General features: G+C 35.1%; 1 protein-coding gene across 13 annotated transcripts in view; it reads left to right on the top strand.

Annotated features, from left to right (window-relative positions):
• Window positions 1–12,755, top strand: part of KCNT2 (potassium sodium-activated channel subfamily T member 2) — a 377,566-nt gene that overhangs the window by 298,624 nt on the left and 66,187 nt on the right. The window lies entirely within an intron of this gene.

The raw sequence follows: 12,755 nt of genomic DNA, 5'->3' as shown, positions 1-12,755 counted from the left end.
GTTGTAGGCTTTGTTGAAAGTTAGCTTCCCAAATGTCACCAACATAATCTGAGACAAAGCTGAGTTTATTGCTTACTTAGATAAGGGAGACTGTCACCTCAGGAGAGCTTTGGCAATGCTTCAGAGCTGAGAAAGCAAAGTTAAGGTTTCTTGGGTCTAGGAAATCTTATTTAATGAGGGCCTTTGGAATGGGGATTTGATTAGGATTGGGAAAGGATCAGGGTAACGTGAAAGGACAAAGTAGGATTGCAAAGTCATGTTATGTGGACAGAAAGGTGTTATTTCCACTCTCAGTGTCTAGACTGAGCGTGGTGGTAAGTGGTTTTGGTATCCAGCATTTACTTGATACTAGTATATTAGAAGAATTTCATGTAAGAGAAGACAGTACGATTCAATCTTTTACATGTGAAAATGTATTAACTCTATGCCATCTTCATTGTTTATGACAGTATAAGAGGTACAGATAAGAATGCCTTACATTTGTTGTTGCTATTTGGTTAGTTCATTTTTTTATTTCATTTTGATTACCTATTATGCCACTGTCTGAATTCCTAGGAGACATATTGCTGAGTAAGGCCATTACTGCTCTCTGGTTTGTTGATTACCATTATTAGGGCTGGTCACATATGTTATGTTCGTGGAGACTTCCGACTGGTTCTCTGTAGTCATAGTTAAGTTGCTGTTAGGGACTGCCTTCAGGAGAGGAAACAGTTTAATTCAGGTGAAATAGCTTTTCCAAGATTATATAGCTATCAGGTTAGTGCAGTAAGAGAATCTTAAAGACATTGGGGCACCTGGGTGGCTCAGTAGTTGAGCATCTGCCTTTGGCCCAGGTCGTGATCCTGGGGTCCTGGGATCAAGTCCCACATTGGGCTCCCTGTGGGGAGCCTGCTTCTTCCTCTGCCTATATCTCTGCTTCTCTCTGTGTGTCTCTCATGAATAAATAAAATCTTAAAGACATTAATGTTCAGAACAGGAAATTTCCACAATGCCACACTGCTTTAACAAAATGGAAAGGGGGGCAAGCATGGCTAAATTGGCTCAGCACCCACAAGCAAACAGTTACCAGAAATCCAGCTGGAATCAGCACTGGCATGGTGTCTGATGGTTTCCTTTGCGATGAAGTGAGGGAGGATTACCTAGTGATGAATACAAACTCTGATGTCAGATTGGTCCATTTCTCTGCTTTTTTTTGGGAATGGAACCTGGCTAAATTATTTACACATTGATAGCTTTGGGATTCTTCTCTAGAAATAGTGGTAATAGCTAAATAATAGGGTCATTGCAAAGATTGCACCACATGATCTGTCCAAAACATTTAGCCCAGTTTTGGCATATAATCAGTATTCCAATAAATGGTACTATACACATAATTATAAATTATTGTGGATGTGACTAATAAATATTCTGTTCTGTGTATTCAGTTTTATACCAAGTGAGTGGATGTTTCAAGGTCATAACTGTAGAAAATATTTTCAGTAGTGTTGAGTATATATGTCTATATGATTGTGTCTTCTACCAACCTAGAAATCCTCTTCACACATGTAGTAAAGTTTTACTTGAATAAACATTAAACCATACTGTGATATATATCTCAGGCAATCCACTAAAGAGATTGCGAATACAAAGGTATCTCATTCTTTTATATAGCTAGGAAAATACAATCATTTGCATACATGTTAATTGTCTTAATATAAAGGAAAAATAAAACTTCTTGTATATTTGCAACAAGCAAGAAGTTACAACTTCCAGCCAGATTCCTAGGGTAATCTTCTGAAGAGACAGGATGCTTAATGTTCACACTTCAGAAAGATAGTTCCAAGACTTCTAAGAAAGACTTCACTGAGATACAAAACTGGCTAGAGATTATTCAGATTTTCAAAAGGTTTGCATCCCTCTGAAAGAGACAGTGAAAAGGATTTATGATTGCAAGTTTTCTCAAAGAAATACTCTTGGAAAAAAGCGGGAAAGGAGGCAGTTTCCTTCTCTTTTGGCATCAGGGAAATTCATTTATTTTTTAGATTTGTATTTACCCTTACATATACTAGATATTTCCCAAAAAGAGTAAAGGAATTCAGTATGTTCTTGAATTATTAAGGAGTAGAGGGGCTCAGGGAATTGGAATTGAAACCAGTTGGTTTGGAGGTTATAAAGCCTTAGAAGATTTGTTTCAATTCAGTTACTACCATTATATCCATTGAAACAGGGATTTTTGTTACATAGAAACTTTTTAGACTAGTGCTGTTATAGCTTAAATTGTGTTCCTGCCCCTCAAAAAAAGGATGTGTTGGAGCCCTAGCCTCCAGTGTCTCTGAATGTGATCTTATTTGAAGATAGAGTTTTTATAGAGGTAATTGGATTAAAGAAGCCATTGAGGTGGGCCCTAATCCAGTACTACAGCTGGCCTCCTTATAAAAAAGGGTAAATTTGGACACAGAGACAGACACACATAAAGGGAAGAGAATGCGAAGAAAAACAGGGAGGAGACAGCCATCCAAAAGCCAAGGGGAGCAGCCTAGAACAAATCCTTAGCTTACTGCCCTCAGAAGCCATCAGTGTTACTGACACCTTGATTTCAGACTTACAGCCTCCAGAACTCTGACGCAATAAACTTCTGTTGTTTAAGGACCAATCTGTAGCTTTGTGATGGCAGCCCTAGTAAACTAACGCATGTGCCATCAATGGTATAGTAACTGTTCATTTCCAATCAGTGCTTTTTATCTGATATAAATACAGCTAACTTATCATTTAAAATAATTATCTTTTGGGCACCTGGGAGGCTCAGTTGATTAAGCATCTAAGCCTTTGCCTCAGGTCATGATCCCAGAGTCCTGCGGGGAGGATGATCCCTCCTCTGCGGGGAGCCTGCTTCTACCTCTCCTTCTGCTGCTCCCCTTGCTTGTGCTCTCTCGCTCTCTCTCAAATAAATACATAAAACCTTTAAAAAGAAAACAAGTAATTATCTTTCTGTATTTGTATTCTGGATACAAGGAGATATATTTAGGATTGGGAAATTGATCTTTATTTCCAGTATTTGAATGACACATTCTAGAGTTATTGGCTGAGGATAGGTAGATTTTTAATCTTTTGAACATATTTATGAATATTCTTTTATTCTATCTATAATTAGATGCACTTTCATTTTCACAGATAAAGCCATCACCTTTAGAAACTTAATCAAGGTTTTAAATTAGAAACAACAGCGTGGCTGCTTAACATACTTTTTTGACACTAAGTGGTTTTCATTTAAATTTAAGAAGTGCTAGAATTTGTTAGAATAAGTGTGGAGATTAGATTGCATTGACCCTGGCTGCTTTACTTGTGTGACGATTTCATTTGGGTGATTTTCTGATAGACCTTGAACTCTAATAGAACACCGGTTGCCACTGATAATCTGTAAGGATTCTTGGTAGAGGCCACTCAAGAATATCCAGAATAATCATTTCCATTAGGAAAAGGAGAAAACTGAGAGCACAGAAGGTTCACTGGTCTGTGACCATGATGTGAAACAATGAAAGATAGTTGAGGACCCCCGTCTGTTGTTGTGAAAAGGAAATTCCGTGATTATTCCTTGATTATTTTTTTAGATTTGCTCTCTCTCGAGGAATTTCCTTGTCTGTTGTTTTATGGGACTCTTTCACCTCAAGCTTCTTCCTGAGCTATTTTTATCCAGGTCACTTCAAGAGTACACACTTCTTACAGCCTGTATGAATTTTTATCCTGCTTATTGCTTATGCAAGTTTGAAAAAAATCTAAAGATTTTTAAAGCATTTTCCCTAAAGATTTAAAGTCTAAAGATTTCTCAGAAGACTCTGCTTCTTTCAAAAACCTTATAAACTTCTGGTATACTTATAATCATATATTTTTATGGCCAGACAATCTCCAAAGTTCTTCTTAAATATAATTTTTAAGGTTTTTTTTTTTTTTTTTCCCTCTCAGCCCGTATGTCTATCTCTTTGGAAGCTACCTTGAGGTTATTGAGACAATAGTGTTGGGCTGGACTTTGTTGTTCAATGCCTTGTTTCAGTTTTCTCCCCTGTTGACATTTTGAAGAGCACAATTTTTAAAATATAGAGCCTCCTAGTCTCTGAGCTCCTTTTGTGTTTTTAGTCTCTACTTGAATCTAAGTCTTGCTTGAGCTACTGTCTATCTTGCAATGTCCATCTAAAGGCAGCAAATAACAGTATATACCCACCAATATTAAGCAGATGGAAGTTTTAATGGATCAGGTCTGAGAGTGGCACATAGACTTGCACTCATATGCCATTGGCTAGAACTCAGTCATAGGGCCACATCTAACTTCAAGGAGGTCTAGGAAATGTAGTCCAGTCATACACTTACAAAGAATAGGGCAAAGGATTTTGATGGACAATCAACATTCTCTGTCACTTGCAATATACCACAAATTCATGAAATTTGACAAAGCATTTTCTGAACATCTGAGCTTTACCTTGCATTTTCCCTTTCATCTGATCTTTCTTTTGTTGTTTTCCACTTTTGTTTCTGAGTTATTTTGTTTTATATTATCCTTTTTGTCTTGGATAGTTCCATTACCACCAGTGTTTTCCCAATAGTATTTCTCATGTTTACTCATTGGTCATTGGATCATTGACACTTCCTCTAACAAAACAAGTGTAGCAGACATCAGAAACACAGTATAGGAGCTAAGTAGACATGGAAAATGTGACAGGTAATAAAGAAACAGAAGAAGAGGACATCACGAGGAAAAAGAGAAATTTTTACCTCATTTCCCTATAAAGACATTTCATCTCTCTTGTTTTGATGCATTTTATTAAAAAAAAAGCCTTTTATTCATGCTTATGGCACAATTTGATTTAAGACTGCTTTCTTTAAAATTGCTTTTGAACTATCACCATTCCCCAATAATGATCATAATCACACTTGAGCAAACATATGGTAATTACACACTGTTGTAAGAAGCAAAGTAAGGAAAATGTGAGATGAATAGTGTGATATAATAAAAAATATATATATTTGGTCTTTGTCCCTGATTCCTGATACAGAGCTTCAAAAACCCTTAGAATTTCTGAGTAATCTCATATCTTTGAACCATACCTGATTTTATGCTAAGGAGGCAACTCATGGAGGAGCCTCTAGATAGCTTCAGGATGAGAGCCAGAAAAAGTAACCACATGATTAGAATATTGAAACTTTGAAAGTCTTCATCACCTTTCAAACCTCCGGGGACAGCAGAGGAGCTGGACTTTGAGTTTAATCACATGGCCAGTGATGTAATTAATCGTGCTACGTAATGAAACTGATAAAAACTCTGGAAGACAAGTTCTCTGGTAGGTGAACATAATGAGATACCGAGAAAGTGGTGCACCCTGACTTCATGGTCACAGAAGCTCCTGTGCTCAGGATCCTTTAAGACCTGCCTTATGTCTCTTATTATCTACCATTTATTTTCATTCTGTATAATAAAATGATAATCATTAAGTATAGCATTTTCATAAGTTCTGTGAACATTCTAGGTAACTATCAAAATTGAACGGTTGTGGGGAAGCCCTAAATTTATAGCAGGCCGGACAAAAGTACAGTTGTCTTGCAGACATCTGGGATTTGCGTCTGGCGTCTGAAGTGGGAATAGTCTATGGGAATGGGCCCCTTAACCTGTGGGGTCGGAGCCAACTCTGGGTAGCGTCATAATTGAATTGAATTGTAGGACATCTAGTTGGTGTCAAAGAATTGGTGTCAGAATGCAGAGACATGGCTGTAAATCATATCATTTTGTAGTCCATGATACAGCAAAATAATAAAAATCGGAGATTGCTTCTGGGAGAAATAAACTGAGACTATCAGATTTATTTTTTATTATATTCACTGTGTAAGCAAGTGGCCAATTTTACATATTCTCAATTTAAATTCAAGCCAATAAATATTTACTGAGCACCTGTTATGAGCCAAGTATCTTGCTCAGTGCTAGAGGTTCCCAACAGAATAAACACATGGAATTTATAATTTGATAATAATTTTTTTAAAAAATATTTTATTTATTTATTCATGAGAGACACACAGAGAGAGAGGCAGAGACACAGGCAGAAGGAGAAGCAGGTCTGTGCAGGGAGCCCGACGTGGGACTCGATCCTGGGTCTCCAGGATCACTCCCTGGACTGAAGGCAGCACCAAACTGCTCAGCCACCTGGGCTGCCCATCTTCTTAATAAATTTTTAAGTGTGCAATATATGATTGTTGACTACAGGTACGATGTTGTACAGCAGATCTCGAGAGCTTATTCATTTTGCTTTATTGCAACTTTGTGCCTATAGATCAGCAGCTCTCCATTTTCCCATTCCCCATGGGTGGTAAACCACCATTTTACACTTTGAAATGCATTTGACTGATTTGGATACTTCATATGAGTAAAAATCATGTAGTGAATGTCCTTCTCTGATTAGCTTATTTCATTTGGCCTAGTGTTCTTTTTTATTATTATTATTAAAGATTTTATTTATTTTAGAGAGAGAGAGACAGAGATAGCAATAGAGAGAGGACCAGCTAGGAGGAGAGCAGAAGCAGGCTCCCCACTGAACAGGGAGCCTGATGTGGGGCTCAATCCCAGGACTCTGGGATCATGACCTGAGCCGAAGGCAGGCACTTAACCAACTGAGCCACCCAGGCATCCCTAGCCTAGTGTTCTTAAGGTCCATCATGTTATCACATATTGCAGACTTTCCTTCTTTTTAAGGCTGAGTACTATTACACTGCATGTATATACAGTGTACTGCATTTTCTTTATCCATTCAATTGTTCATGGACATTTAGGTTGTTTCCACATCTTGGCTCTTGTGAATGGTGCTGCAATGAACATAGGAAAGCTGATATCTCTTCATGGTCCTGATTTCAATTCTTTCGTATAAAACCCATACATATCATTACTGGCTCATACATAGTTCTATTTTTAGTTTTTTGAGGAACTCCCATACTGGTTTGTTTTTATTTTGTTTTGTTTTTGCAGTGCACATGTTTATATTCCTATCAACAGTTTACAAGGATTCCAATTTCTCTAAATCCTCACTAGCTTTTTTTTTTTTTAAATAATAGCCATACTATTAGGTATAAGATACCTCATTGTGCTTTTGAATCCCCCTAATAATTAGTCATGTGCATTTTTTCCATATACCTCTTGAATTTGATTGTCTTCTTTGGAGAAATGTCTGTTTAAGTCTTTACCCACTTGTAATTGGGTATTTTTTTTTTTTTACTTTTGGGTTGTAAGATTTCCTTATATATTTTGGAGATTAGCCTGTTATCAGATATATGGTTTTAAAATATTTTTTCTGATTCTGAAGTTTGTCTTTTATTCCATTGATTGTTTCCTTTGCTGTACAGAACTTTTAAAAATTTGTATAGTGCCACCTATCTATTTTTATTTTTGTGCTTTTGGAATCATATCCACAAAATCATTGCCAAAACCAATATCATGAAGCTTTCACCTATGTTTTGTTTGAAAATTTTAGTAGTTTCTTGTCTTACATTTAAGTCTTTAGACCATTTTGAGTTGATTTTTGTGTATTCTATAAAATTAGGCCCCAATTTCATTCTTCTGCTTGTTTTCTCAAAACAATGTGTTGAAAGACTATCCTTTCTTTATTACACATATATCTGGGCTCTCTGTTGTATTCCATTTGTCTGTATGTCTGTCTTTATGCCAGTAGCATACTGTTTTGATAAATGTGTCTTTGTAATATATTTTAAAATCAGAAAGTATACTTCCTGCTTTACTCTTCTTTCTCAAGATTGCTTTGGGTACTCCAGAGTATTGTGGTTCTATGAATGATGAATTTTAGATTATTTTTTTCTATTTCTGTAAAAAATGTCCTTGGGATTTTGACAAGATTGCATTGAATCTGTAGATCATTATGAGTAGTGTGGGCATTTTCACAATATTAGGTCTTCCAACCCAAACATAGAGTATTTTTCCACTTGTCTATGTCTTTAATTTCTTACTTCTATGTTTTGTAATTTTCAATATATAAGTCTTTGAACTCTTAAGTTTATTCTTTTTATTTTATTCTTATTTTTAGTGCTTTGATAAACAGAATACACTTAATTCTTTTCCAGATAGTTTGTTGTTAACATAAAAAATGCAACTTACTGAATTTTTTTATTAGTTCTAATAGTTTTTTAATGGAGTCTTTAGGGTATTAGATATTATGATAGTTTTACTTCTTTTTTGATTTGGATGCCTCATATTTCTTTATTCCTGCCTAATTTCTCTGGCTGGGACTTTCAGCACTATCTTTAATAGATGTGACAACAGTGTGTATCGTTGTCTTGTTTCTGATCTTAACGGGGAAACTTTCAGTTTTTCACTGTAAAGTGTGATGTTAGCTCTGGGTTTGTCATAAATAGCCTTTATTAAGTTGAGGTATATTTCTTCTATATTGGGAATTTTTAATCATGAAAAGGTGTTGACTTCTGTCAAAGGCTTTTTGTGCATCTATTGATATGATCATATTATTTGTATTATTTATTCTGTGAATGTGGTATATTACATTAATTTATTTGGATAGGTGGAAGTAGCCTTGCATCCCAGAGATAAATCTCAGTTGATCGTGGTGTGTGCTCTTTTTAATATGGTGTTAGATTAGATTTGCTAGTATTAAGTGGAGGATTTTTGTATCCATATTCATCAGGAATATTGGCTTATAGCTTTCTTTCCTTGTGATGTCTTTGTCTGTGCTGGCCTCATAAAATGAATGGGGAAGTGTTTCCTCCTTTTGATGTTTTGGGAGAGTTTGAGAAAGATTGGCATTAATTCTTTAAGTGTTTAAGTTGAAAAACCCTTAGCTAGACTAAGAAAAAAAAGACAACTCAAAATAAAATAAAAAATTAGATTACAACTGATGTTACAGAGATGAAAAAGGATTGTAGGAGCTCCTATGAACAATTGTACACAAAGAAACTAGATGATCTAGAAGAAGTGGATAAATTTTTAGAAACATACAGCCTTCCTAAACTAAATAATGAAAAAATAAAAAAATCTGCACAAACCTATAACTAGTAATGGAGATTGGATTAGTTAGCAAAATCTCCCAACTGGGGCAGCCTGGGTGGCTCAGTGGTCTAGCGCCGCCTTCAGGTCAGGATGTGATCCTGGAGACCTGGGATCGAGTCCCATGTCAGGCTCCCTGCATGGAAGCCTGCTTCTCCCTCTGTGTCTCTGCCTCTCTCTGTCTTTTATGAATAAATAAATAAAATCTTAAAAAAAAAAGCCTCTCAACAAAGAAGAGCTGTCTTTAGAGAATTCCACCAAACATTTAAAGAACTAATGCCAGTTCCTCAAACTCTTCCAAAAAATTAGACAAAGCATAACTTACACTTTTTAGAAAAGCTACATGTTTGCACAATACCAAATTATACAAAAGCTCAAGTCATAGCTCAATTAGAAAAAAAAGTGTCATTTCAAAGCATTGTACCAGATTTATTTTATTGATAAAGTGAACACTTTTTTTGTGAGTTAGTTCATCTTAAATATCTTTCTATATGGCAGAAACTATAGAGAAGTTTCTTGAAAGTGTCTATCCTTTATGCTTTAATGCTGTCATTATACATAGACTGAGCTGACTAAACAGACTCAAAAGATATTCCAGATAATTAGCTCTTTATTGTGCACAAATTACTTCACCAGATGTAGAACTATTATTTTATTTTGTAGTTCAAATTCCTCCTTTAAATCCTTTCAAGTAATGCAATAGCAATCTAGAATTAATAGTCCCAATATGCTTGTTCCCATTTGTAATATATTTATTGTCATAAACTCTATCAAATTAACTGAATACAGACATTTCAATATTACTTGTTGCTGTGTTTTGTTTTGTTTTGTTTTGTTTTCAAAAATATTTACTTTCTGGTAACTTTTGACCACTCTTTCATTTTTCTTTTTTTTTTGTTATATATATAACCATTATATTTTATTAATTTGTTTATATAACTTTCTTAAATTTTATTCTTAGAGCTTCAAGAATTATCATCAAATCATACAACTAATGTTATTCTTAATATGTTTAACAGATAATGGTATATTCATAAATGATTATAATCTTTACTTGAAAATGGTGTTGGTCTGTGGAGCCCCATTTTTGAATGTTACTGCATGGGAGACAATTGTAACAAAAATTCATTGTGTATTTGTGTAATTATAACTTACTTAAGCAGTTTTCAGAAAATATTTTATTTATTTATTTATTTATTTATTTATTTATTTATTTATTTATTTACTGAGCAAGAGCTGGGGGACAGGCAGAGGAAGAGGGAGAGAAAATCTCAAGTAGATTCCAGGCTGAGTACAGAGCCCAGTGTGGGGCTCTATCTCAAACCCTGAGATCATGACGAGTTAAAATCAAGAGTCGGATGCTTAACTGACTGAGTCACCCCCCCCCCCCCAGTCACCTCCTTAATCAACTTTTTAGGGACACTACCCATGGAACAATCCTTTGGAAGTAGTCTGAAAACCAAAGAATAGCCTAGAATTAGCAATGTCATTTTTTTGACTCCTGTTAGATTTTTAAAAACATGACATAATTTTCATCAACAGCTCTTCATGTCATAAAACTTCCACAAGAAATGTATACACCCTTTATTTTCCTAGGACTCAAGTATTTAGATACTACTCTTAAATTCATACTTACTTTAAACTAGTCTCTTGAGTTATGCTTTTATTCTTAATGAAGGTAAAGCAAACTCTTTTTTCAAGAATCCCTCAAAACATCACATCTGAAAACCTAGTCAAACAGAATGTATTTTCTCCTTTATTACGTCAAAGTTAATTTTTAACCTTTTCAGTTCCAAAATCTCCCCCAATAGGGAATGCCAACTGCTTCTGCAGACAGTTTAGTTGATTCTAATTCTTTATCTCTTTTTAGTGGGGTACCAGCATTTGACAAGCTATTGTGTTTTTTAGGCCTTCCTTCTTCATGGGAACTAATTGTTGACTAACTAATTGTTAGCCTGTTTTAGTAATTTTAAGAATTATAGTTGAGTTTTATGAGTTGTAACTTTTGAACATCATTAAATGGTACTTACCTTTATTTTTGAAAACTAAATACAAATAGTTTTATAAAAGCACAGGAAGGAATAGTGGTTGCTTTTTCCAAATTGAAACTAATAAAACTATAAATATTTTAAATCTCTTATTCTATAAAAAGTATAAATAATAATATCATGCATGTAGAATGCATGATTGCTTCCTATTTGGCAAACTTGTCTTTTCAAGCTCAACTATGATGTCACTTCATCTGTGACACCATCTGCATCCTCCTTAGGCTTCCTTAATACTTGGATCTATATAGGCTCACATCACATGACTTTGTAGGTGTTTGATGTGAAGTCTGTCTTTTAAATAAAACTATAGATACATGCAAAACTGGAATCTTTTGTTAATTACCTCTGCATCCTAACAATCTAGTTCAGTGCACGATACATGACCGTTAATAGATAAGTGTTTCTTGATTACACAGCTTCATTTTTTCTGAAGCCATGGGACTATTCTGTAGCCAAAGCTTTCTTCTATTTTTTTCTAATTTAACACACATTTTAAATGTTTACTACGTTATTTCTGATACAAGTTCCTGTTTAAACGGAGATGTGAGTTAACAGATCCTTTGACTCATTTCCAACTAAGTATCTTATCTTCCAAAATGGAAATCAAAAGCCTGACCACGCAGTTAGGTGAGACAGATAAATAAAGTGAATCCAGATGTATGAAAGAATGAATCTCATAGGAAGAAGATGATTTCAATTCTGGCCAGTTGTTTACATGAGGTATGATAATGAGATTTTCCAAATTTAAAAGAAATCAGAAATTTAGACTTTTGTGTAAAATGTTGGAACTTATTAGACCTCAGTAAATATATGTGGACCAAATGAAATTCCTCTGTAGTTATGGTTTGGACTATCCACTGCTAATGTATAAAAACTTTTGGCTTATATGATGCTTTTGAGATACAGACAGGTAGATAAATGATATTGTCACAAAATCACACTGGAATGGACGATAAGACTAAGTATTAGTCATCTCTAATTTTTTTCCATGTATAAAAATGACACTGATAAAGCGCAGATTAAGAAATTAATCTAACTTCATCATCTAGACGTAAAGAAATTGTGAAATGTATTCTCATCAGGATGGAATGAGTTACTTGAGCTCTTACTTTTTTTGTGTGTAACTTTAAAACTAGTAGATCTCAAAAATAGTGTTGTAAGATCTTTGATGTTTTTTCTCTACTGTAAGTAAATCACAAATGCAGAATTATTCACACGAGGAGAAGGGCAGCATCCCTGGGTATAAAGGGTTTTCTGAGGGTGTGAAGCATAATAGACATTTAGAGAGCAAGGAGGACTTGCAGAATTGATGTTAAGAACAGTGAATTCTCTAAGATGGGAAGGTTATTCATGGTGACGTGGAACCTGAATCTGGGGAAAGAATTTTAGGATTTCACCAGACAGCCACTTTGACTCAACAATAGTCTATGCTGGGAAGAACTGAGAAGCATCTGCAAACGCCCTACATGTGCTGTTCAAACTAAGCTTTCCTTACACCTAGGCTCCAAAATTGGAGAATATATATGATATAATGGAAACAGACACAAATTGGGGCACCACTTGCTTATTTTTCCTTTTATCCTTTCCCTACAGTCTCAAGTGAGGATATTCTTATAGTCTAGATATCTTCTCAACCAGATGGATGTGGTGGATGTGGTGCAGGAACTCCTCTTGCTACTTGGAAGGGC

This window comes from Nyctereutes procyonoides, unplaced genomic scaffold (genome assembly GCF_905146905.1).
Source record: "Nyctereutes procyonoides isolate TBG_1078 unplaced genomic scaffold, NYPRO_anot_genome, whole genome shotgun sequence".
In the NCBI taxonomy this organism is placed as follows: domain Eukaryota; kingdom Metazoa; phylum Chordata; class Mammalia; order Carnivora; family Canidae; genus Nyctereutes; species Nyctereutes procyonoides.
This window is presented reverse-complemented; position numbering and strand designations above follow the sequence as displayed.